Source organism: Rousettus aegyptiacus, unplaced genomic scaffold (assembly GCF_014176215.1).
Source record: "Rousettus aegyptiacus isolate mRouAeg1 unplaced genomic scaffold, mRouAeg1.p scaffold_m13_p_1, whole genome shotgun sequence".
In the NCBI taxonomy this organism is placed as follows: domain Eukaryota; kingdom Metazoa; phylum Chordata; class Mammalia; order Chiroptera; family Pteropodidae; genus Rousettus; species Rousettus aegyptiacus.
In genome coordinates, this window is record NW_023416284.1 from 25,942,620 (window position 1) to 25,968,983 (window position 26,364).

General features: G+C 38.7%; 1 long non-coding RNA gene and 1 pseudogene across 1 annotated transcript; both read left to right on the forward strand.

The window, feature by feature from the left end:
- The first annotated feature begins 1,431 nt into the window (after nucleotides 1-1,431).
- LOC107508318 lies at nucleotides 1,432-10,195 on the forward strand. The gene is made up of 3 exons (XR_001596289.2): nucleotides 1,432-1,873; nucleotides 2,424-2,533; nucleotides 8,168-10,195. It is a non-coding gene; the product is annotated as an uncharacterized LOC107508318 (long non-coding RNA).
- A 6,623-nt stretch (nucleotides 10,196-16,818) lies between these two features.
- Nucleotides 16,819-16,937, forward strand: LOC118604043 (annotated as a pseudogene).
- The last annotated feature ends 9,427 nt before the right edge of the window (nucleotides 16,938-26,364 follow it).

Genomic DNA, 26,364 nt, shown 5'->3' on the forward strand with positions numbered 1-26,364 from the left:
CCTGTTAGGTAGATTTAGCCAGAACCCCACCTCCCCTCTTTCTCCTGGTGTTTCCTCTTATTAATTTTCCATCCACTGACCCTCACCCTGCTCCTTGGCTATAAATCCCCACTTGTCCATGCTGTATTTGGAATTGAGCTCAATATTTTCTCTATTAAAATCTCATTGTAGCGGTCCCTGTATCTCTTATGATAGTACTGAATAAGGTCTGCCTTGCCATCTTTAATAAGTGTCATTGAATATCTTTTTTCTTTAACACTTTCCAAGTTATTTTAGGGGGCTTCATGCTGCTTTCACTTTTGCAATCATTCCAGAGTTTCTGGAAACTTTCGGAATTTTCTTCAGAATCAGTTTACCAGCCACCCAGGAAATTGTTCAGGTATTTATAGTCACAGGACTTTCCTTTTCTTCAGCTCAGCAGATTTCTCATTTCCTACATGAGATCCTCATTTTGCCCTACTTAGTGCTCACCATTTGCATCCTATCTCCCCTTCCCATGCCTCTCATCTGAGAAACTCCAAAATACTTCAAACTAAAAGACACATATTAGGAGGGAGTGGAAGTTTCCACTGTTGCCAGGATGATGTGAAGTCCCCTTGAGAGAACAGCTCTGAAGATCAAGGTAGCAAGAAGTGTGCAATGGTCTGCTATAGGAATAAGGGACTAAAACAAGAATTTTAATTGTAATAGATCAGGAAGCATATAATATGTCCCCTAAGTAATTTGTTAGCTCCCTTCCATAAGTGTAAGAAGGAATACAGAATGATATATACAAAATGTATTTCCAGTACTGGACAAATATAAACTCACCTAGAGAGCTTTTGTCACTGACCTCCATTGCCTTAGGCTGTAGAAGGTTTTGGAAAGAAGAAAACCAAAACTATGGTCATCCAAACATAGAAACTAAATCAACATATTTTAGTTGAATGAATGTTAGATATATGTTTACAATAGGCCTCACAGTATACACATTTTTTTAAAAAAGGGCAGAGGGTGGCGTAGGGAGAGAAAAGTCTGAAGAACCCTATAAAGAGAAATTGTCCCAAACCCGGTATAGAAAAAAATTTTTTCATACTATGATTTATGACTTCTTTCTGGAAAAATTATTCCTGATAAGCAATTTTAAAACGACTTTTATGAGATTAAATCTTGTTCTAGAAAGTAGTTGTCTACCTTCTCTTTTCCTATATAGAGTCTTTTCCCTGAGTGAAACTTGAAATTGGGCTCTTGCTGTTCCCTTGCAGCAAGATTGTAATAAAACTTTGAAACATACCCATAACTGAGACGTTTGAAACAAAACACCTTTTTGACATGGATCTAATACATAATTTGCATAATCTATGTTTAAAAATGATTTAGTTATGATATGCTTATGTTATTTCCATATTACTAAAATAAGTTTAATTCTTTTTAAAAGTAAAATGAAAGCATACTTGGTCATGGTATATTTTCCTTTTAATAAATTATTGTTTTCTATTTGCCATGTCTGTATGCCATGTTTTCTATATATCATGTCTATATTAATATGTAAAAATTATATACACATTTCTCTTCAGTATGACCAGAGCTCTCCATGAATGAAGCTCAAGCAACACCAAACTAGAAATCTCTTCTGGGTGAAGAGGAAACCTCTGATACCTTCCAGACCTAAGTTCCATAAGCCTTATGGGAAATGTAGTCTTGGATGGTTTCTTCGAAGGACCCTGGGAAATCTGAGCAAATCACTGCTTCCTACATGCGCAGTGGGGTCATCAGGCCGTGTTATGCGTATCTTGGCTGTGTTTTGATACAAGAGGCTGGTGACCCCGAAGTGCCTGAGGGACACATGAAGAGCAAAGACCAGCTTGATGGTTTATATTAAGGAAGTAAAATTGTAGGTAACCCCTATGCGCAGGGACATTTGGCTCAGAAAGAGCTGGGTAAAGAAGGGCAGGGCTGCCGCTGCCCTGATGTGGAGCCCGGGTCCGGTGGGGGTGTGGCGGGCCAGTCTGTATTGCTGTGTTGGAAGTAGCGTGTGCTGCGTGGGGAACCCATGCCGGTGTACCTCACTGTACCTCATTCTAGGAGCCTTTTGTCCTGCAGACGGCAGTAAACCCTTTCAAACAGGCGGTGAGAGAATCAACATACCCAGTGCCAGGCACTATTAAACACTTTCAAAAGAGTATGACATTTATCACAGTTACTCTGTTATGTAAGTATCCTCATAGTTTTACAGAGACATGTGAAGAAGTTACTGGCTTCAAATCGCACAGCTAGTAAGTGGAGACAATACTAACTGCAATTTTACCCGAAATTTCATTCTTTTTGCAACATAGTACTTTGCCTAAAACAAAAAGTTTGTATTCTCGTTTCTGAGGCGTGAATGCTAAGTGAATTTCAACTTGAGATCACTGTTTCTGAGAGAACTCTTGCTGTCTCTGCAGAAAGGCTGTATATTGAAACCGTGAGTCCCTCTTGCATATTCTTGCCTGTCTCAGCTTCCAGCAGCCGTGGTTAAAATCTACAAAAGGCCAACGGAGGGCTGTAGATGATGGTGAGTTCACAGAATACCAGTTGAAATAGTGTTGCTTCTCTGTCATCCAGTTCATCTTTTCTAGGAGAAAGGAAAGGGAAAAGAGATTAATCCTGGGAAGAGGCTCTCCTGACCTGTGACTTTTTACCCGACTTTAGTAGAGACAAGAATCAACTTTTGTCTCTCCTGTCTAATGATAGTAGGGCTTGACTCATGGCATTACATGTAGAAGCCATCAAGGGCTGTGCCCATGAGGTGTTCCAAATGTTTGAGGAAAGAGGTGAGAGTTATAGAATAATGGAGAGTGTGGATTTATGTGGTCAGGCTCCACAGGAAAAGGAAACTCACAGGAGGAGAATAAGGAAATGGTCAAGAAAGGAGGACCCAGGAGCTGCTACGGGAGAAATTCTACTTCTTTCCTAAACACATACTCTCTGTCTTTCTGTTTCTGCTCGGCTCTCACAAACACACATTAACAGCAGTGCATTCCCTTCATTCCCCATTGGTTCTTTCAAGATTCGGTTGGCTCCATACTATCTCAGTTATCATATTTGGCCTTTGAGATTATACTGATTCCCTATGTTCTACCTAAATGCAGAAATAGTTTACAAAGTAATCACAGATTGGTAGTGCTAGAAGGGCTTTGGGATCTTTTAGTTCTGCTTCTTACTTTAAGGAGGAATAAAGGGAGAATTTGAGATCTTGCTCCTGGCACACGTTGTCCGTTTGGCTGAAATAAACTCTTATTTAAAAAAAGGCAGGGCACTAAGACTAGCCCTGAGATGGCAATTGGGAGCTGAGACTCTCACACTTTATTAGTGTCTAAATCAGGCCTAAAATCTAGCCTTCAATTCTTTTTCCTGCATCACAGTTCATTGGGCCAAAGTTGCTTCATAAGTTTCTGTGAAAATGTATAACGAGGAAAGAATGAACAATAAAAGAGGGTCGTCCATTCATTCAACCCTGAGCGTCTATCGTGGACCAAATACTGTTATGGTGCTTTATGGACCACAATGAGCAAATCAGAGTATGGTGTGTGTGTGTGTGTGTGTGTGTGTGTGTGTGTGTGTGTAGATAAACAAAAACCAAATAGATTACACAGTCTGTCATTTAGTGGCAGGTGCTATGGAGAAAAATAAAAGCATAGTATGGGTGTACAGATTGATGGTGACAGTGAGGGAGGCTCTTTTGTATGAGATGGTCAAGAAAAGCTTCACCAGTGAGTGACAGGTAAGCAGACACCTAAAGAAATTTAGAATGAGCCGTGCAATGTCTGTGTGTTTTTGTTTTTGTTTTTGTTTTCTGCTGAAGAATAGTTCATTCAGAAAAAAAGGTACAGAGATCCTGAGTAATCAACCTTGGTATTTTCGAGTGTCAGCAATAAAGCTGAATGGCTGATCAGAGCGAGCTCTAGGAGAGTGATTGAAGGATTGAAGTAAATGAGGTAAATGAGGTGCTGTAAGACCTTGACTTCTCCAAGGTCTTAACAGGGACTCATTCTGCATCCTTGTTAAGAGTCCTGTTTAACGTTCTTTGTCATTATTATAACTTTACTTTGCACCTATTTCACCATCTTTCACGGGTAGGAAAGTCATAAATAGAAAAAGCTAATTGTTTTTGTTATGGTTAGTTTTCCAGAATGGGAAACTAGAGCTGAAACAAGAGACCCATGTGCCTGTGTGTGTGTGTTGGGGGGGGGGGGGGTAAAAAACAATGTGAAGTTTACCTTCTTGCCAAATTTTTAAGTGTGTGGTACAGTATTGTTAGCTATATGTACATTGTCATACAACACATCTAGAACTTTTTCATTTCGTATGACTAAAATTCCATAGCCACTGAACAGCAACTTCTCATTTCCCACTCCCTCTAGACCCTGGCATCCACCATTCTGCTTTCTGCTCCTATGAGTTTGTGTATTTAAATACTTCATATTAGTGGAATCATGCAGTATTTGTCTTTCTGTGACTGGCTTATTCCACCTAGCCTGATGTTCTTAAGGTTTATCCATGTTGTAGCGTATGTCAGGATTTTCTTTTTAAAAATATGTACATACCACTTTTTTTCTTTCTTTATCTGTCAGTGTACATTTAGATTGTTTATACCTCTTGGCTGTTGTGAATAATGCCGCAGTGAATATGGGAGTGAAAATATCTCTTTGAAATCCTGTTTTCAGTTTTTGTTGTTGTTTTTGATAAATACACAGAAATGGGTTTTCTAGATCATGTGATGATTTTAGTTTTTATCTTTCTGAAGAATATTCATGTTCTTTTTCCATAGCGGCTGTTCCATTTTTCATTCCCATGAGCAGCCTATAATGGTTTCAATTTCTCTATATTTTTGTCAAAACTTGTTATTTTCTGTTTCGTTTATTTTTGTTTTTGATAATAGACATCCTAACAGGGGTGAGGTGGTATCTTATTGTAGTTTTGATTTCCATTCCCCTGAGGATTAGTGATGTTGAGCATCTTTTCATATACCTGTTACCCATTCATATGTTTCCTTTGAAGAAATGTCTATTCAAATGCTTTGCTAATTTTTAAATCAATTTATTATTATTATTATTATTATTATTATTGCTATCGAGTTGTAGGGGTTCCTTCTGTATTTTGGATATTAATCCCTTATCCAACATACGTTTTAAAAATATTTTTTCCCCATTCTGTAGGCCGCCTTTCTCTCTGTCAATTTTTCCCTTTGCTGTACAGAAGCTTTTTAGTTTGATGCAGTGCCAGTTGTCTGTTTTTGCTTTTGCTGCCTGTGCTTTTGATGTCATTCCAATGTTATGAAGCTTTCCCCTATGTTTCCTTCTAATTTCGGGTCATACATTTAAGTCTTGAATCCATTTTTAATTAATTTTTGTGTTTGGTATATGATTGGGTCCAATTTCATTCTTTTCTACGTGGATGTCCTGTTTTCCCAGCACTATTTGTTGAAGAGTCTATCCTTTTCCCACTGTGTAGTCCTGGCACCCTTGTTGCAGACTTCTTGTGAGTTGGTTTCTTTCAGGGCTCTCTATTTTGTTCTGTTGGACTATACATCGGTTTGTGTGCTAGTACCATATCGTTTTCGTTACTGTGGCTTTGCAGTACAGTTTGAAATCAGGAAGCGTGAGGCCTCCAGTTCTTTTCCAGAACTGTTTTGGCTATTTAGAGTCCTTTGCGGTTCTATACGAATGTTTGAATTTTTTTTTCTATTTCTGCAAAAAAATGCTATTGGGATTTTTGATAGGGATTGTGTTGAATCTGTAGATTGCTTTGCATAGTATGGACATTTTAATAGTATTAAGCCTTCCAGTCCTTGAACATGTGATATGTTTCCATTTATTTGTGTATAATTTCTTTCAGCAGTGTTTTGTAGTTTTCCTTGTACTAGTCTTTCACTGCCTTGGTTTAAGTTTATTCCAAAGTATTTTATTCTTTTTGATGCTATTGTAAATAGGATTGCTTCCTTAATTATTTTTTGGATTGGTCATTTTTAGTGTATAGGAAATAATTGATTTCTGTATGTTGATTTCGTGTCCTGCAATGCAACTTTGCTGATTTTTTTAGTTCTAGCAGGTGTGTGTGTGTGTGTGTGTGTGTGTGTGTGTGTGTGTGTAATCTTTAGGGTTTTCTACATGTGACATTTCTGTCCAAAAATCAAATGAGAATGATTCCGAGAGATTCCCCCGTGGAGATTGGGGCTACTTGCAAGTAGGGGCTTGGAAGCCCATATAGAAACAGCAAAGCAGTCAATGTGACGGCTGAGTGGGCATCGTATTAAGTATACTATCTGGGGATGGGGGACGGACCCAGAGAGTTGGAAGAGGTCACAGTAGGGTGGAGCTCCCCATCGGAGAACCACGCGGGAGGAGAGCTGCACACACCTGCCCTTCGCGACCTTGTCTTAGAAAGCCTGCTTGCCCACCCAGAGGCACCTGTGCAGGTGTTAGTGGAAGCCAGTGCGGTGGCATTTCAGAGAGGACTACTGGCAAAATAGGAGACGCCAGTCCCTTTACCTCCTCTTAGCCCCAATCGCTTAGGAGCCAGACTGAGAAGGGCAAGGGGAAGGATTAGTACAAGGAGGGCTCGCCCGGGCTCGGCTCGCTCCACTCCGAGCTTCTTATCGGAAAAAGGGAGGCCGTCTGCATTACCATTGCAGAATCCCAGGAATTAAAATTAAAAAATGATTTTTTCTACCCCATAACAAGGCTGAAAGGGAAATGTCCACACGCTACAGCATGAAGGTTAGGGCAGCGCCAGCACCCAGGGGTCTTGTGGGAGGTACCACGGGCTCTCTGCGCAGGCACAGAACGACCCCGCAGCATGGGTGGGCGCCGCGCAGGTAGGTGTGGGCGGGTCTTCGCAGCGCCAGCAGCTACTCTCTCACAGGACTGGGGCTAGGAAAGGCACGCTGGGTCAGTGGGCAAATGGAGATCTAAGGGCCAGAGTTGGGATGCGATAGAGCTACTTGAAGCCCCAAATCAGGGGTCTCAGGAGCTATGGTCCAAAAAGAATGGCTCCTGCGATTGGTTAGAGAGGGTCGGATCCTTCCAAGTTCCCTAAAGCAGTCTCTTCACCCAGCTTTGCTCACCTCAGACAAGAGCATCAGGAATCTGCCGTCCGTGTAGCTCCAGGATCCCTTTCTCCTTCAGATTCCAGCCTTGGCTCGGCAGCTCTGTGTCCCGCTGATCCCGGCCGTCAGCGGCATTAGATCCCGGCCGCGATCTCGGGATAGCGGCGGTGCGGGTCAGCCGTGGATCTTTCCTCACAGAGCAGTTTGTGCCGATATTTCCACCTTTTGGTGCCTCAGGTTTCTCCCTCAAGTGTTGCAGTCTCGATGTCCAGAGATCCCTAGCCTGGGTTCCTCCAGGACTGTATCCAAGGAGGTGCTTTGTGTAGGGGAATCATCAGTTTAGGTTTAGGGTTTTTGTTTGTTTGTTTGTTTGTTTTTGGTTCAGGATTCTTGACTATCATCTTTTACCCTCAGGACTCTGGAGACCTTGTACCATTGTCTTCTGCCAATACTATTCTCTTTTTCGAGGAAGTAACTTGCTTTGTTTTTTAATATTTTGTATGCTCATTAGATGTTTTCTTGATCTTTGAAATTCAGAAATTTCATCCAGAGTCTGTATGTGTTAGTTTGTCCTTTTTTTTTTTTTTTTTTTAGCACTCCTACACAGTACTGGAGGACTATTTTCAATCTAAAGAATCAAATTCTCTTTCAGTTAAGTACATTTTCACATTTATTCTGTTTGTTCTCTCCTTCTGGATCTCTCAAAGGTATTTAAGATCTGTCCTTCAGGACTTAGTATTTTTCTCAGAATTTCACTTTTTAAATTCTTTTTTTCTGAGTCCTGGTAGAACTCTTCAAGTGGGTCTTTTAGTTGACTAGTGTAGTTTTCCACATTCTCCAGTCTGATATCCTATTGCTTGCACATTAAGATTTTTTAGTTTGACAATCATGTTTTTCATTCTTGTAAACATTTTCTCATTCTCAGAGCATCCCCTTTTTCATGCAGGAAAGAAACTTTATGACTGTGCTGAGTGTAGCAAGAGCTTCAGTTGGAGCACAGATCTTCGCTATCATTAGAGAATTCACACCGGAGAGAAACCTTTCATATGTGATACATGTGGCAAAGGCTTCAGTTATAATGCAAAATCTTCTCATTCACAGAGGGTTCACACAGGAGAGAAACCTTTTAAGAGTGAGGTGTGTGGCAAAGGCTTCCATCAAAGCTCCAATCTTCAAATCCATCAGAGTCCACACTGAAGAGAAACTCCACAAATGTGGTAAGTGCGCTAAGGGCTTCAGTTGGAACATAGATCTCCAAGTACATCAGAGTCCACACAAGAGAAACTGTTTAAATGTGGGACTTTTAAGACACAAACTTTCATGCTCATCAGGAAGTCCACACAGGAGAGAAAACTTTAAGTGTGAGGAGTGTGGTAAAGACTTCAATCATAGCTCTAATCTTCACGTTGTCCAGAGAGTGAAACTGGAGAGAAATTCCACAAGTATGACGTTGTATGATAAGGGCCTTTTCAGAGTATATATCTTCAAGGTTATCAAATAATTCACACAGAAGAAAAACCATTTATATGGGAAAAGTGTAGTAAGGGCTTGAGTTCATCAATAAGTCTACACAGGAGAGAAATGTTCTGATGTGCTGAGTGTGGTGAAAGTTTTGTTTAGAACACAGATTTTTCTCTAACAGAGAATCTACACAGGAGACAGTAGCCGCTCAGTAAATACTTGTTGAATGAGAATCCATGTGGGAGAGAATCCCTATTCATGTGATATGTGTGGTAAAGGCTTTAAGGTGCAACATTGAAAACCTTTAAATTCATGGTAAAGATTTTAATCAGATTACCAGTTTCATCATGAGTTAATCCCTGCAGGAGAGAAATCCTGTTAACGTAATGAATATGCTAATGGACTTAATCAGAAATGTTCAAGTTATTAAATCAGTGTAGTAATTTAAAAATACTTATCTTCAATTAAGAATCCATACCCCCAAAACTATGTCAACTATAAAAGCACTTTAGTAAAAACTCATAGGATAAAATGTGTATCTATTTATTATTTGGGGAAAAAAATTCCATGAATATCTTAAATGAGATTATGTGTGGGGCTCTGGACTGACCACATAAGGTAGACTCTACCAGAATCTGGTAACAGGAGCTATTCTTTTATTTTATATTTCGTCTCAAGGAGGCATATGTTAACATAACCAGTGAGTTATCCAGGACCAGTGACTAACGGGTCTTCCTCCTGGGAAAGACGCCCATTCCCTGGCAAAGTGTCCGAGGATGAAAGCCTCCTGGTCCTAATTGAGTGTCTCCCTACCTGTTATGTCACCAGGCAGCTGGATATCTCTCACCATGATAAGGCATCTTCAGGATAGATGTCTGTAGAAGAGATAGCTAAAGAAGGAGTCTGGGTCAGGGTTTACGGAGGGAGTTAAAGGAGAGGAAAGCAAATCTGAGAGTGTAGAGAATGATAGAAAGAATAAAAAGAAAAGTACAGTGCTAGATTGTGGGCTGGTAGGAGTGGAAATCTTGGAGGCTTCTCCAGCAAGTGTATTGGCCCCCCGGTACAGGGCTCTCCCTGGAAGTCTGTGCTGACCAGAGTGTGGTCCGTGGTGGGTAGAGATTGACCCCATTGGCATCAGGGCCAGTTGAGACCAGAGGTAGAAGAGCTTCTGTGAGGGACCTTGGAAGGCAAATCCACGTCCCATCATTTCCCCAAGTGTCCCAAATCAGGTGGGACCGTTATCCCTCCAATGGAAGGAAGGATCATACATGAAGGCAATAATAGGGCTGATCCCCTTTGGGAGATGTAATTGGGGCACAGAGCCTGGGGACGTGGCAATGAAGAGGAAAAACCCCGGGCAGTGGAGGTTAGGAAGAGGTCATCACTAAATGTGGGTTGGGAAGAGAGAGAGTTTGCAACATTTCAACTGAATCCTTCACAAAGCAATGTGTACTACTCTGTCCCCCTAAGCAGCTATTTCGGGGAAAAGGATATCCATGATTAGAAAAGCTTTGGGGCTCTTCAGGGGGACAGCAGTTGAGCAGTCCAGGGACCACCATTCCAAGTTAAGAAAGAGGGTTAGTATCCCTGAGCACTATGATGGTAGCTGACACATGGAAGGCACTCAGACATCATCAAATGAAGATATTAATAAAATTCTCATAACAACTCGGAGGTTTTATATTAGTTTCTTTTCCTTCCTCTTTGTTTTTCCTTTCTGTTTCTTTTATTTTTTCCTTTTGTTTTTAGATTGACAAATATTTTAAATATAAAATATATCAGATGTACAAAAACGTTTAGAAAATATAACAGTTATTTTCTCTCCTTTGAGATCAAGTAGATGTTAAAATTTTTGCCATATTAGCTTCAGATCTTTTTTGTTTAGGAAAAAAAAAACAGATACAACTAAAACCTTATGCTCTATCTTTTCTCTTAACTCTGCCCAGCAGTAAGCATTATGCCTAAATTACTGTGTATTACTCTTGTGTATGTTTTCATTTCTTAATGACCTGTATGTCCATGGTGTTTAAAACTTTTATGTAGAGATATCATATTGTATATTATCTTTTTGCAATTCGCTTTATTTACCAAACATTACATTTTTCACATTTTTTATGCTGATGTTTTAGAACTAACTGATGGATTTTAACTTCTTTTGTGTTCTAAGCTATCTCAGATAGATGTACTTTTCAATAGATTATTTGTATATTCCTGTGCCAATAACACAATTTTGACTTTTATAGGTATTGACTTTCAATTTTGACTTTGTAAGTATTGCCTTTGCTAGTTAAAGCCCTTTATTCTTATTGTAGTATCAATTTGTCAAAATCTTTGAAAAAAATCTGTTGAATTAGAGTTTTGGGGGTTTCCTTCCTTCCTTCCTTCCTTCCTTCCTTCCTTCCTTCCTTCCTTCCTTCCTTCCTTCCTTCTTTCATTCCTTCCATTGGATGATGTTTTTTGTCCTCTGCAAGATTCGTAGTTACAATTTTATATTTTTTTGTTTTATGTTATCATACATAACTTGACAATATCTGAGTTATGCCCCTTCTTAATGATATGGAGCAGAAAGTTTTAACTCTTTTTCTCCTTCTTACATGTTACATGCTGTATATGGTTTTATTTTCATTATGTTTTTAACATGCCCCTAAATTTGTCACTATTATTATTATAAAGAACCAATTAAAGCTTGGATTAACCTGTACATTTGCCAATTTTTTACCACTTGTTCTTGCATTTTATCCTTCCGAGTTCCATTTCCTTAGCTTCCCAGAGCAGGGGCAGCATGTATGGTGGTTAAAGGTACCAACTCTGCATCCAGACTCCCCGGGTTTGATGTTCAGCTTTGTTGATCTTTAGCTATGTGACCTTAGGCAGATAACTTAATTTCTTTGTTCTTCAATTTCTCCATCTGTAAAATAGGGATGAAATTATTATTTACTTTGTGGGGTCGTTATTAGGATCAAATGAATTAATATTTATAGAATGATTAAAATAGTGCCTACCACATTGTGTTTTTACAGAAATAAAATAAAAGAATCCTTTAGTAGTTTTTTAGCAAGTACATCTGAGAGTAGTAAATTCTTTATTTCTTGAATTATAGCATAGCTGGGTATAGAGACCTACACTGACATTTATTTTTACTTGCCTCCAGTACTGCTATTGAAAAGTCTGAAAAAAAAAAAAAGTCTTGTTTTAGTCTAATTATTATTTCCTTTGAGACAGTCTGTCTTTTCTTTCTGATTATTTTTAAGATGACTTCTTCATCTTTGAAGAGGTCCTGTAAAATCCTGAAAAACAGAGAAGTATTCTGCCATTTTACTAAATGTATGTAGGTGTGAGTTTACATATATTTTTCCTAATCAGGACACACTGTATTTCTATATGATATTTTCTATTTTATTAATATTTTATTCTTTATTATATCCTTCTACTTCTTTTAGGTTTATAGTTTTTTTCTAGCTTCTTGGAGTTACATGGTTAGAGTTTATTTAACTTCAAGCTTTCTTGTTTTCTAATAAAATGCATTTCACTGAATTAAATTTCCACTCAGTACTTTGACAGCATCCTTTCTAGAACATAGTTTGGCAATATATATCATAAGCCTTTCAAATGACAATGTCATTTGACTCAGAAATTTCATAGCTAAGAATCTAGGTGAAGGAAATAATCAAATGAATTATGCATAAGAGATACACATTACCATATTATTTCTACTATTTTTACAAGGAAGAAAAAGATACTTTATAATAAAAGAAATGTTTTCTAAATCACAATATAGCTATATAATGCAGCATTCCTCAGCAAGAAAAATAATGTTTTTGGATTATTTTTAATGACTTAGGAAAATGTTCATGATATAGCAGATATAAAGATACATACATAGAGGAAAAAACTAGAAAGCAATATACTATTAATAGTGCCAATGAATGACTTTTAATTTTACTTTATACTTTTCAGGATTTTATAAGCAGTCTATAATGCTTCCCACTTCCTATTGACAACTGTATTGATTCTTCTAATTACAAAATAATATATGTCTATTATAAAATTCATAATATAGCAATGTATAAGTAAATGTAACTGGTTTATTATGGGATATCAACTCAGTGGGTTATATAAGATCATGAAAAAGTTTTTATTTTTTCCCATTCACTGCCTTTATCTGAATCCCTCTGAATGAATGAATAAATATTGAGTGGGAAAAAGAGACCTGAAGGAGAGCTTTAGGAAAGAAGAAGACTTTCTCCCTCACCAGTTCCCTAAGGAAAAATACAAACTGGGTAAAAGATTAAAAACTGGTGAAAGTATTTACAATCCATATCACAGACAAAGAGTTTCATCTCCCTATTTATTCAGAGCTCTCAGAAATCAAGAAGAAAAGTGCAGAAAATGTGAAGAGACTGTTCAGGGATAATACAAATGGTGTTTATATGTATGAAAATGTGTCAAATTTTATTCATAATATAAGAAATACACATTAAAACCATGCTGAGACACCATTTACTACCTATCAGATTAACAAAAAATTGAAAAGTCAAAGTCCATTGTTAATAAGGCAACAGAGAGATAAGCATTCTCATATATTAATTTGGGGTGTGCAAAATGGAACTCTTATAGGTAGGAATTTGACAATATCTACCAAAATGATTGATACATTTACCTTTCAATACAAATATCCTACTTCTGAGAATCTATCCCACAAATACACCTCCAAATGTGCTTTGAAAATATTTGGTATTGTTACCAATAGTGAAAAATGGAACAGATTACAAATGTTCATCAATAGAGGACTGGTTTAATAAACTACATTTGCACAATGGAATGGTATGCAGCTGCAGTAAAAAATTAGGAAAAATTTCTTTTCGAAATGGAAATATATCTAAGATATATTATTAAATGAAAAATCAAGATGAAAAGTAATGTGTATATGTGCACATATATAAAATATGTATTAGATAAAATGTATAAAATATAATATATAATGCATTTTATGTATTATGAAGGGAAATTAGAATCTATTTCCATGTTTGTTTATATTTGTATTATCTTACACTGGGAGAATAAACAAGGGACAAATAAAATGGTTGTGTGGGTGACTAATGGTGGTAGTGAGTCTTTTCTGTACTTTTTTCTTTTTTCTTTTTGTGTTTTTAAATATAGCTTTGAGTTGAACATACTAGCTATTTTTAAAATAATGCCTAATGAGACCAATGGCTTTTCAGCATTTATTGATATTATAATATTGGTTTCCCTATTATTTTATGGAATTAATTCATTTTAATAAAATGTTTTATATGTAGTTTTTGCATCTATAGGTTTGTCTTTTATTTTTTCTTTCTTGGTACTATTTTAATCAGGATTTGGTATTATGGTTATATAATCTCCCAAATGGGGTAATTCACCTTAAATAACCTAGAAAAAGAAGAGCAAAGTAAACTCAAAGCAAGCAGGAGGAAATAATAAATCAATGAACTTGAAAACAGAAAAGTAAAGAAAAATAAATGAAAGCAAAAGCTAATTCTCAAAAAAAAAAAAAATTAAAGTTGATAAGTGTTTAGCCAGATGGCCAAGAAAAAAGAGGGAAGACACAAATTATTGACATACAGAATAAAAGTGGAGACATTACTACTCTGTCTACATTAAAAGTGTAATAAGGAAATGCTATGAACATATATACAACAACTTAAATGAAATGGAACGATTTCTTGAAAAACATAAATTACCAAAACTCAAGGAGAAATAAAGTGCAATTCCTATACCTATTAAAGAAATCTAATTCATGGCTTCCAAAAAAAGAAAACTCTAGGTTAAGATGATTTCACTGGTGAATTCTACCAAACATTTAAGGAAGAAATAACAATTCTTCACAATCTCTTTCAGAAGATTAAGAGGCAATACTTTTTAGCTCATTTTGTAAAGCCAACAGTACTCTCATATCAAAACTAGATAAAGAGTACAAAAAAAAAAAACCTACAGACCAAATCCCCCATGAACATAGATGCAAAAATTCCTCAGCAAAATATTAGCAAATCAAATTCAGCAGTATATAAAAAGATAACACATAACCAAATGATGTTTATCCCAGGAATACAAAACTGGTTCAACACTTCAAAATCAAGGTAATTCGCCACATTAACCACATGACCAAATCGATAAGGTGCAGACAAAGCACTTGACAAAATGTAACATACATTCACAATAAAAATTCAGCAAACTAGAAATAGAAGGTAACTTCAGTCTGATAAAGGTCATCTACACAAAATTACAGCTGACATTATACTTAATGATGAAAGATGGAATGCCTTCCTCCTAAGATTGAAAACTAAGGCAAGAATGTCTCCTGTCATTACTCCTATTGAATATTGCTCTGGGAGACTTAGCAAATGCAGTAAGGCTACAGAAAAAAAGCATTCTGTTTGAAATGGAAGATGTAAAAGTATTCACAGATGATATGATTGTCTATGTAGAAAATTCCAAGGAATCTATAAAAAAAATTTTTAAAAACCTCCTAGAACTAAAAGTTTAACAAGTATGTGAGATACAAGATCAATATACAGAATATGGTATTTATAATGAACAACATTTAAAACACAGTACCATTTGTAATAGCTCTAAAAGAAAAAGAGAAATAAGTATAAATATAACAAAATATGTGCAGGCTCTCTATCTTAAAAACTATGACGTGCTAATGAAAGAGTTGAAAAAGAACTAAAGAACTAAAGAGACATACCATGTTCATGGGGTATACGACTCAATAGAGTTAAGATGTCAGTTCTGCCCAAACTGATCTGTAAAGTTTAATGCAATCCCAAACAAAAACTGATATATAAAGGTAAAGGAACTAGATGAGCCAAGACAATTTTGAGAAAGAAAAAAGTTGGAGGACTCATACCTGATTTTAAGACATACTATAAATCTACAGTAGTCAAGACAGTGTAATATGGGTAAAAGGATAACAGAATAATGGAACAGAATAGAAAATCAAGATATGAACTAGAGTGGCAGTCTCAAATGGAGGATTGACTGGGGAAGATCCACTCCCAAGCGTGATTATTGGCAGATTCAGTTACTTGAGGGCTATCAGACTCTGAGCCCCAGTTCCTTACTTGCTGTTGGCTGGAGACCCTTGTTCTCTGCCAGGTGGCTCTCTCCATCAGTACAAGCTTGCAAGAAAAACCAGAAAGAGATTAGCAAAACAGAAGTCATACTCTTTTGTAACTTAACCACAGGAAAAACACCCCATCACTGCTGCCATAATCATTTTGGTTTAAGAAAATGAAAGGGAAATCAATATTTTTATTGTTTCTTAGTCTATTTGTTTGAAGCAAGTTATTTGGTTTAGCTCAAACTCAAGAGGACTACACAAGGGTGTGATTACCTAGAGACATGAATATCATGGGAGGCCATGTCAGAAGTTTCTTACCTACCACATGCCCTTTTTAGATGAGTCAAAAATTTTAAGTACTGACAATACCAAGTGATGGCAAGTGTGCGAAGCAACAGAAACTCATACGTTGCTGGTGGGAATGGAAAATGTTACAGCCACTCTGAAAAACAGTTTGGCAGTTTCTTAAAAGTTTAAACATATACCATATGACTCATCAATTCCTCTTCTAGACAGTTACAATCACACGAAAACCTGTACGAAAATGTTTATAGCAGCATTATTCGTAATCACCCAAATCTGAAATCAACCCAAATAGTGGGTAAATGGAATACTACCCAGCAATAAAAGCGATGAACAGTTGATGCATGCAACAACATGGATGAATCTCGAACGCATTGTTCTCAGTCTCCAAAAGTTACATATTGTTCAATTCAATTTATATGACATAGGAAAGGACAAAAATACAGAAAGAGAACAGATCAGTGGTTGCCAGGGTTAGGTGCTAAGGAGAGGATCTGAGTACAGATTAGCCAGAAACAGTGCATTTGACAATAAAAAGCACAAAGAGATGGTTTCCAAATGTGAAGAGGAAGAGGTGGTGCCTAGATACAAAAAAGAATCTTTGTATACACCGACTAGACAGCAAACAAATACATCTTTTCCCCCCATTCTGAACCTTCATCAATATATCTCTATGCCTCACAGGTGTGAGCATCGTAAAGCCTTCAGCCTGCGTATGGGTCTTTGAGTTCATCAGACAACCCACACAGGGTAGATGTTGTATATGTGAAGAATGTCTTAAGAGCTTCCACAGAATTCATCTTGGAGTTCACGCAGTAGAAGGGCCTTACAAATGTGATGAATGGGCTATAGGTATCAGCCAGTTCAAAAATATTTGCAATCAGTCTATGGCCATGCTATCCTGAACAAGCCTGATCCTATCTGATCTTGGAAGCTAAGCAGAGTTGGGCCTGGTTAGTACTTGGATGGGAGACCACCTAGGAAGACCAGGTGTTATAGGAGTAAAAAATTAAAAAATAAGGGATTGTAAGCTGACAAGGTCCTTGCAATCTGTGATGTCAACTAAGGGTCGCTTCACCTAAAAATTAATTAATTAATTAATTAATTAGTTAATTCATTAAAAAAAATATTTGCGATCATGAAAGTATCCATATAAAAGAGAAACCCTATCAATAAGGTAAAGATGGCAAGGGTTATTGTAGAGCTGCAGATCTTTGAGTTCATCAAATTCCACTTAGGAGAGAAAGCATAGTAAGGGTTTCACTGGCCAGGCCACTCTTTTCCATGATATCCTCCATTCAGGAGAGAAGGCATATCAATGCGATAAGTTTAGTAAGAATTTTTCTTAGAATGCAAAGGTTGGCATTCCTGAGAGTCCACAAGGGAGAGAGACCTTATGAATGAAATTAGTGCAATGAGGGCTCCTGTGAGGCTTCAAAATTTCACATTCATCAGAGAATTCACACAAGGGAAAATTGCTATTAATGAGTGTGATATAGACTTTAGGTTAGAAAGGAAATGTTCACCTCTAGGAGAAACTACACAGAAGAGAATCCTATATAATCAATGCAATAATAAGGATATCAAAACTGTAAGTTACAGACATGCAGAAAAGATACCTACTATAAATATGACAATTAAATATAGTGGAAAAAAGTTTACCCAAAACCTTAAAACCCACAACAAAATTACACATAAGAAATAAACCAAACCAATAGCCTAAATGAAATTTAAATGAAAATATTATTTGTCAAGTGTTTTAATGTTACAAGATGTAGGAGTTACCTTAAGGTTCTGTTTGTGAAGAAGCAATAAAAGGAGTCGAAAAGAATGATCACCATGGGACATCTTGGACCCATTATGAGACTAAAAAGCCTCATGAAGAGTTGGATTCATACCATGACTTGTCCAATGGTACATGGTTCTGCCAAGAACGTCAGGGATCATGGACGTAGGTCCATAATGCCACTTTTCCTGTGTAACGGTGTTTTATGCATTGTGTAAAATCTTGTTTTGAGAGGTGTGAGAGTTTCTAATTTAACATCTCTTACATATGTATTCTTGTTTCTCAAAGTGTGGTTTGCAGACTACTTATATCGGAATTACTCAAGGTGAGTCCTAGAATGTAAATAATACTTTAGTATTTAGTGCACAGAAACTTCAGTGTACATAATTAATTGGGGGAGGAGGGCTTGTAAAAATGCAGATTCCTGGACCTTGTGCCATGTCTACTTAATCAGTCTGTAGGTGTGAGGACCAAAGATTTGCATTTGTAAAAGCTACTCCTTTTCCTGTAGGTGATTATTGTGTATGCTAAAGTTGGAGAATTAACTGCTCTATGGAATGCTTGCATAAGGTTAAGAAAAAGAAAAAATCTTAGGTGGCATTTTTGCTAGTGTGCTGAGTCCACTGAATTTTAGCCAATAAATTGAAATAGGAAGTAAAGTTCAGGAGACTTGAAAATGCACATCAACTGGCCCAAGAAAACATTAACAAATGCGATCTGATATGACCCATGATATGAAATGGGTGATGATCACAGCTAAAAACTAGTGAGGACAAACAACCATAACTGGGCTTTCAAATGATGTTATTTCTAAAGCTTTAAACAAACATTAAACTGGTTTGGCATGGGAATATTCAACTTGAGAAAGGGCATCTGATATGGATCTGTTATATATGAAAAAAACAGATTGAGAAATTCCTATATAAGGATAATGTTTAAATCATCCTTAGTGCGACACTGATTACATCAGAAACATCAGCATAAATTCAATCTGTTACAGAAATAATCTTCGCTGTCTCTAGCTTATTTACTGCAAATGGTCATATGGAATGGCAAAAACATGCAACTGATACCCTAATCTCAGTCTGTATCACTGGTTCCCAGATGTGGCTGGGCATCACAATCAACTCTACAGCTTGTTAAAAATAGAGTTATCTTGGGTCCCACCCTAGGAGACTGTGATTCAGCATTTCTGTGAGAAGGACTGACTAAGCATCTAAGTTCCAGTTTGGAGAACTGCTGCTTTGTACATCTTTTTAAAATAGAACCTGGCTTCCTAGAGGCTGGCTAATTCAGAATCGAGATGGGACCTGGAACATCCTGTTAAGGTTCTGATGCTTACAGAGTTTCCTGGGGTAGCAATTAAGGGAAGTAAAGGGACCAGACAAGAAGAGGGCTTCTGCTTATGAGAATGGTCAGGCAATGACAAGTGGAGTTGTCAAAGCAACCTCTGATCATCCTGCCTTAGGGCTAATGAATATGTTCCACAAGTACTCTTTAAAGAATGTAAAAATAATTGTGCACTTATCAGCAGTTCCTCCCAGAAAAATGTTTCTGGGACTGGAACATATTGCTCTACAAGTAAGAAGGAGTCAGTACTGTGATAAATAAGCCCCTGCTTTTTGACATGGTGCCACAGGAATGAGTGAACCAATAGGATCCGAGCACTCACTCCCAGCTTCTCCATAGAAAATTTAAGGTTTCAAAGACATTCAATAGATTTCAATAAGGAGCAGGCGTCTGCTTCTGAAAACAGGCCGAGAAGGGGCAAAGAGACCAAAAGGGTTGAGTGAGCAGTTGTCAAGGGCAGGGCTATTGTGGTGCCCATCCTTTTTTTGATGGCACTTTAAAACATTTAACACCTAGGCTTCCCTGAAACTAGCGAACAACTAAGGGTGACAAGCCATGGTCAGGAGAAACCTCTTCACCAAGGGCTTTGCCAGCCACTTGTCTGGGACTAAAAGTGGAATTTTTGGGGGGGAAGGGGGAATCATTATTTTGTAGGGGCCATTGCACCCCAACAAATAAGCCTTTATTTTAATAATCTATCATCAGGCAACTAATTTGGTCAGTCCCCAGGGGTCGGTTATGAAGGAGGAGGCCATACCATTCCCTTTATCTTCCTCTGGCTCTCCCAGCTAACCCGGGCCATCTGGAACCCTAAAGCACACTTTCAGATTCGTCCATAAGCAGCTCGGGCAATTTCTTTATCAAGCCTTTCTTCCAACTTAAAATTTCCTCTTAAGTCAGAAATGGTTATATTTGAAAACTTGATTTGGGTTAAATCTTGTCAAATTAATGCCTAAGCCCTGGGATGGCTATTGAGTTTCATTGAAGGAGTTACTTCTCTCCTCTCCCACTGTCCCTTAGTCACTTGTTTCCCTCAAGTGGCTAAGACTGTCATTTTTACTTTTGATCTATTTCTCCTCTGCCCTTTGCCTGCATACTGATCTTCAGAACAGGAAATGAGTGACATCTCTCAGACCAGGGCTGTCCTCCTTCTAAATTATCCCAAAGGGTGTGCCTCCTGGTAATCGTTGAGGAGCTTCTTGTGTTTGGTGCCTTCGCCATCCAGAATTCTGATTGCAATTCTTTCTGTCAAACATTAAGGACAACCATGACTTATGTCAAAGACTCTCTGTGGAGGAAATAATAAATGAGCATTGAATAAGTTCTTTTTTTCAATGGTATAAGTAGAGGAAAATAGTACACAGAAGGTAGCCTTAGTAGTATCAGTTAGCTGGCCCTCTCTCCCAGCCTTTCAATCTCTCTCTCCATCAGTTCTGAATATAATTTTTAGCACCTTTCTATATCTGGGACACGGAGCCAAGCTTTGCTTAATTTAGTCATATTGTTCTAGTTAAATGAATTGCAACCTTCAAAATGAATTTATAAAATCCTGATATTCATTTCATTCCAAATATTGTTACCCTTCCAGCCAGAAAGTCCTTGGAGCCACTTTACCCACTTGCTTTTAAATTTTCCAGCGCTTCACTTACCCATTAAATTGACTCAAATTCAACCATGAATTGTCCTTGACTGTCTAATTGGATGGATATATTTAGTAAATGTTCCTGCATTAGCCATTTATTCATTTAACATTCGTTTAAAAAACGTTCAGTGAGTGCCGGTCCTGTGCCAAGCAATCCGATGTGTAAAGGCGAGTGTGCTCATTCCCCATCACGTGCCCCTCCAATGTGGACTGAAAATGCGTAGCGTCTCCGTGAGCTAGCCAAGGTTGGCCAGCACTATATATGTCACTTGGAACATTCTGGAATTTCAACAAATAGTGTTATTTTTGAGGAAATCGATGAGATCACTTAGAGCACGATTCCTTTTATTCATCTTTTATAAATAATTGGAACTCAGATTTCATGGACAGTGCTTATTAATAGCAGGATAAAGTATGGATGGCCTAGAAAATTATGTAGAGGTCTAGGACTTAAAGCAGTGACTTAAAGACTCAAGGTCATACACCAGGTATGGAATAAAGAATATTGGGTATTTCAAGCAGAAAATTTGACAGAGACATCAAGATTATTTAGAAACTGAGTGACAGCAGTCAATGCTATTAAGAAACTTAGTATTTCAGTCACGGAGTGATAGAGACCTAGCTCAGCAGTGTACAAAGGGAAGGGAGAGTGTGGGAGGGTCTAAGAGCTATTTCCCTAGAAAATGATAGAAAACAAAGGAAATATTGGTGGTAGAAAATATAATATTAGTTCAAGCTGACTCCATAGTTTCTAAGAGAGAATGTTTTCCTCTCTTGGTGGCTGTATGTCTTTACAGAAGCTACTTAACGTCAATGACCACCACCCTCTGCCTTTCCAGTTTGGGTTCTCTGGTACCCACACTCCAATAATTCTTCAACCTCATTCGGACCTCCCAGGACCTGACACCCCCACTACTTTCCACTCTATCCCTGCTCGCCTGTCTCCACTGTCCACCTGTCCCAGCATAGACTCCACGGTTCCTCATTATAGATCTATGTAAACAGCTTCAATACTCTCCCCGCTCTCCATCCATCACACTAATCTAGAACTCTCCCCTCCCCCGCAAACCCTTGATAAACCCAGCTCTGACTTTTCTGGGCTGTACTCAAGCAGCCGACCACTGCTGGAGAAGGGCCACACAACCCTGACTGCCTTCACTTTAACCCCTTGACCGTTGGTAGTTGTGTTCAATCAGCATCACTCAAGATGTAATCAAACTTTATTTTTGTCTCTTATCAGCCCTTTAATATTTATTTAGTGGAGTAAACTCCTTCTTTGGAAGAGACTCCAGCTACCCATAACTTTTCTTCTCTTAGGAAATAAACAGTCCTATAGTCACTTTAGGACCAGACATGACTCAGTGTTGAGTCTTCCCACCTTTCACAGGTGGAAACGGCTTCAGGCAGGAAGCTTGCCATGGGGCAAGGGCTTCCTCACTCTGCTCTCCTTTCTTCCTCGTTTTGTCCCCTATCACATGGTTTGGGACCTGCCAAAGTGTAAGGAGAGGGGAGAAAATAAAGTAGTATGTGAACTGGTATTCCTGAAATCTGGTTTCAAGGCCTCTGGTGCAAGCTGGCACTCTTGTTGGGTCAAGTAGATGAATAAAGTCAGTGCTCTCATGGGTGCTTTGATGGTTATTCAGAGGTTTTCCCTCTCTGACATCTCTCTCTCAGTAAGCTTACCTCAGATGAATGCATCTCTATTCTAGATGGCTGCTTATTATTCCTTCCTCAGCCCTGGCTTCAAGTACCACTTCTCAGTCTCTGCTCACCACAGTCTCCTCACCCTTCCAGATAGCCTAGTTGTACAGGACCCAAGATAACACCAGGCCAGTTCCCTCTTGAGCTTCTCGCCCACAGGAAACATTTGTATCCTCTTGCCATGGCATATTCCAGGAATGAGACCTGTCCCAGTATAGCAAAATACCCTGACCAACGCAGTCCAACAGCCCTCCTGTGGCCCTGCAGACGTCCACGTCCGCAGCCTGCTGTAACTTTCCCAGGCTTATCCAAGCCTCTTTGCTCCCAGCTCAGGGAATGCAACTCAAAGCTGTCCTGGTGGGAGCTTTGTAAAAGGAGGAATCTCAGCCTGGCATCAGCGACATGTCTCCAAAGAAGTCCCTTCACTAGTCTCTTCCTCTTACTCTTGAGCTCCTTGGTTTGGCGGAGGATTCAAGGAGTTCTGGAAGAGGTTCTTAAACCATTTATCTTGTAGCTCCTCGAAGGGTCATTTGGCCTCTCACTCTGGCATTTTACATCTGTTGCATCTTGTTTCACAGCTATTGTATCTCATTGCTAAGTCAAAACTTCATTTCGAACAACTTGTTTCGCTTTAACGAGTACTCAGTACTGAGTACCACTGCTGTTCACTAATTTGCATGCTGCCTGCTTTCCAAGACAACAGGAAAGTCAGGGCAATGGTGTCTGACATTGCAGAGCCTGGGATCAAACCCTCTCTCTGCCCACTTAGCAGTTGGGTAACTCAGGCAAGTTAGCTAACTTCTCTGTGCCTCATTTCCTTACCTGAAGAATGGGCTCAAAATGCTTATTACTTCACAGGGTCGTTATGAGGATTAAATGAGTTGACACCAACAAAGCTCTTAGACAGTAACTAGAGTCTAGTAACTGCTCAATTAAGTGTGGCTGTTATAACTTTCCGTAAACCAGCTGCAGCTCACCCAGCTCTCATGTGATGATTTTGCCTCATGTTTTATTGAAAGAATAAGGCACCCAGAAAAGGAATCCTCTTCTTGCTACCAAGTCTACCAATGTGCCTGCATTTGTACTAATATTTTTCTTTCCTCTGCCTGTTAAAAATATCTTTGCCAACTCCTCCACCTGACCTGTTCTCAAGAGCCCACTCAGTTTACCTTCAAGAACTTCTTTGACTTCCCCTCTTCCTAGTATCATTCTCTGCCTAACAGCGAGCAGATATTTTTTTAAAACAAGAGCCCCCCCCCCAAAAAAAAGGCAAACCCTTCCTCAACCCCGCATCCCTCAGCAGCCTTTGAAGGATGGAGTAGGAGAGCAGAAGAGAGTCCACATCTCCCATGTGGGGTTGCTGAGAGTGAAAAGAAAATGTCTAATAAATGATGTCAAGTCCTAACCACAGCATCTAGCTTACGGCACCCGTAAATGTTGGCCACTATTACTGTTGTTGCTATTATTATTGTAAACTTTCATTTCCATGCTGGCTGCCAGAGTGGAATCTCGTAAAGATATTTTAGGCAACAATTAGGGATCCAAATTTAAGATACAATTCACATAACTTACTTGAAGGGAAAAAAGGATTCTTAATATAGCCTGTTCCCAGTTGATCAATCAGACACCATCCTCCCTCGCCTGCCAGCTGGCAAGTTTTAACGATCACACTCTCCTTCTCTTAATATTTTTGTCATCAATGTGTCTGTATATGAAAAGATTATGTTTTAAGCATTTCAAAAACAGCTTTGTTCTTCAGTAATTCTAGAATGTAGAACTTTGTTCCCCTCCACACACATAACCACTACACCCCCACTCACAGCCCGCCCCAAACCAGAGTTCTTGGGGACACTTTCCTTTGTTCCTGGCTGTGCCACTTTGGACTTAGATTAGCTGAGCTCTTCGAGGGTGCAGCAAAGCCAGGCAGTCCTCAGAAAATATTTTCTCATTTCATTTATTTTTTATTTTCTTGTTTTACGATCTAAAAGTGAATATTTAAAAACAAACAAACAAAAAAGATATTTAGTTCCCCTTCCCCTCACTACTGATAACCCAGTCTCGGATCCGTTTTTGTGCTGCAAGATTGTCACGCCCATATCGTCTCCTCCATCATGACAAAAGGCCGTCTCCCTCACTCTTGGCTGTGACCCAATAATGCTGGTACTCTGCCTTCAGCCCCATGTGTTTTTGGGGGGCCCTTTTACACTTTGAACACCTGTTTCCTGTAAGATTCCCTTCAGGTACACAACAGGTTGCATAGTGATGCCAACCAAGTCCTTTACGTCATAATACTGGTATTTCTCAAAGGCAGCAAATAGCAAGGCTAACGCCTGATCTTTGTCAGCCTGCACTCTCCTTCCGTCCTCCTTTTCCCCCTCATATTCAGTGTTGCACTGATGATTAGTGACAGGTTCCTAACAGGTTGTGACCGCCCTACACGGTGTCTATACGGTTCTCGGTTCTCGTTCTCACAGGTTTGGAGGACTGCTCTATTTGCATTCCCTTCAGTCTCATGTAGTTTTTACTTGCAGCAGGTCTACATTACAGCCGCTGTACCCACTGATCCATCCAGGTAGAGCTTACCTAGTGCACCCTCAGACAACGCAGTGAGGATCTGCCCTTTGATCCCCTGCAAGAGAAACCAAAGCTCCTCCGTGGGAGCGCGGACCGCGGTGGGTTGTCCAGCAGTCTCCTGAATGCTCTGGAGTTGGATAGCCTGAGTTCAAACCCAGGCTCTGCCTCTTACTGATTGTGTGGCCTTCGGGGTGGGGGTGGGGGTGGGGGTGGGGACGCTTAACCTCTCCGCGGCTACTCTTCTGCATTGGTAAAATGAAAATAATAATAGTGCCTACCTCTTTGAGGTTGATATGAGAATTAAATGAATTAGTAAAGTGCCTGACATGTAGTAAGGACTAAGTAAAAGCCACTAGAATGCCAGTTCCACAATGGTAAGGGATTTTGTCTGTTTTGTTTATGCTGTATCACCTACGCACAGAACAGTGCCTGGCACCAAATAGTGTTTTAAAAATATTCCTTGACTACGTAGAAAAAATTTTCTATAAAACATATTATGGGTACGCTAAAATAAAAATACTCATAATAAAAAAATTTGGAAACATTCCAAATGTCCAACAATATAGAAATGAATAATAAATAACAGAATGAACGAAAAAGGAATATTGTGAAATTCCAGAAACCAAGGATTAAGAAAAAAAATACTAAAAGCATTCACAAAAAAAAAACCACAAAAAACAAAAAACAAAAAACAGATTCCCTATCAATGGAATATACATCATGTTGACTTCAGACTTTGCATCTGCAGCAATAATTGCAAAACTACAGTGAAGCAATAGCTTCCAATTTCTGAGAGAAAATAATGTTGATCCTGAAGCTCTAAACTCCACCAAACTTTCATTCTAGTGTGAAGACAAAAATATACATTTTTACCCACAGACCCTCCCTTAATAAATTTCTAGGGGATAAAAAAGAAAATCTGGAGAAAGAAGCCAAATACCAAAAACAATAATAAACAAAAAATGAGTAAAATTTATTGGTAAGTTCAAATTCCTGCTGATTAAAAGATTTTGGAACATTTAGCATAATCATATAGAACTAACACCCTGGATGCTCTTCAGTTCCCACTTTCCCTTTCTCAGTGACCTTGGAAGCTGTGAGCCCCTCAGGAGATAGGGATAAGATGTCCCTACATTACTACTTGGAGGACAAAAGCCCAAGACAGTGGCCTGACTCTCATTGAAATAGGACATGAATGATAAGTAAGACTTTGTTATATTGAGCTGCTGAGATTTCAGGGTTTGCTATGCAAGCATAACCTGCCCATTCTGACAATTATGCCTCTCTACCTACAGGCTCCACTGTTTGAAGGGCCTCAGGGCAGGTGCTGAAGATGGGTGGCAAAGAGACATGGGACCAGGATGGGTACGTTGGGG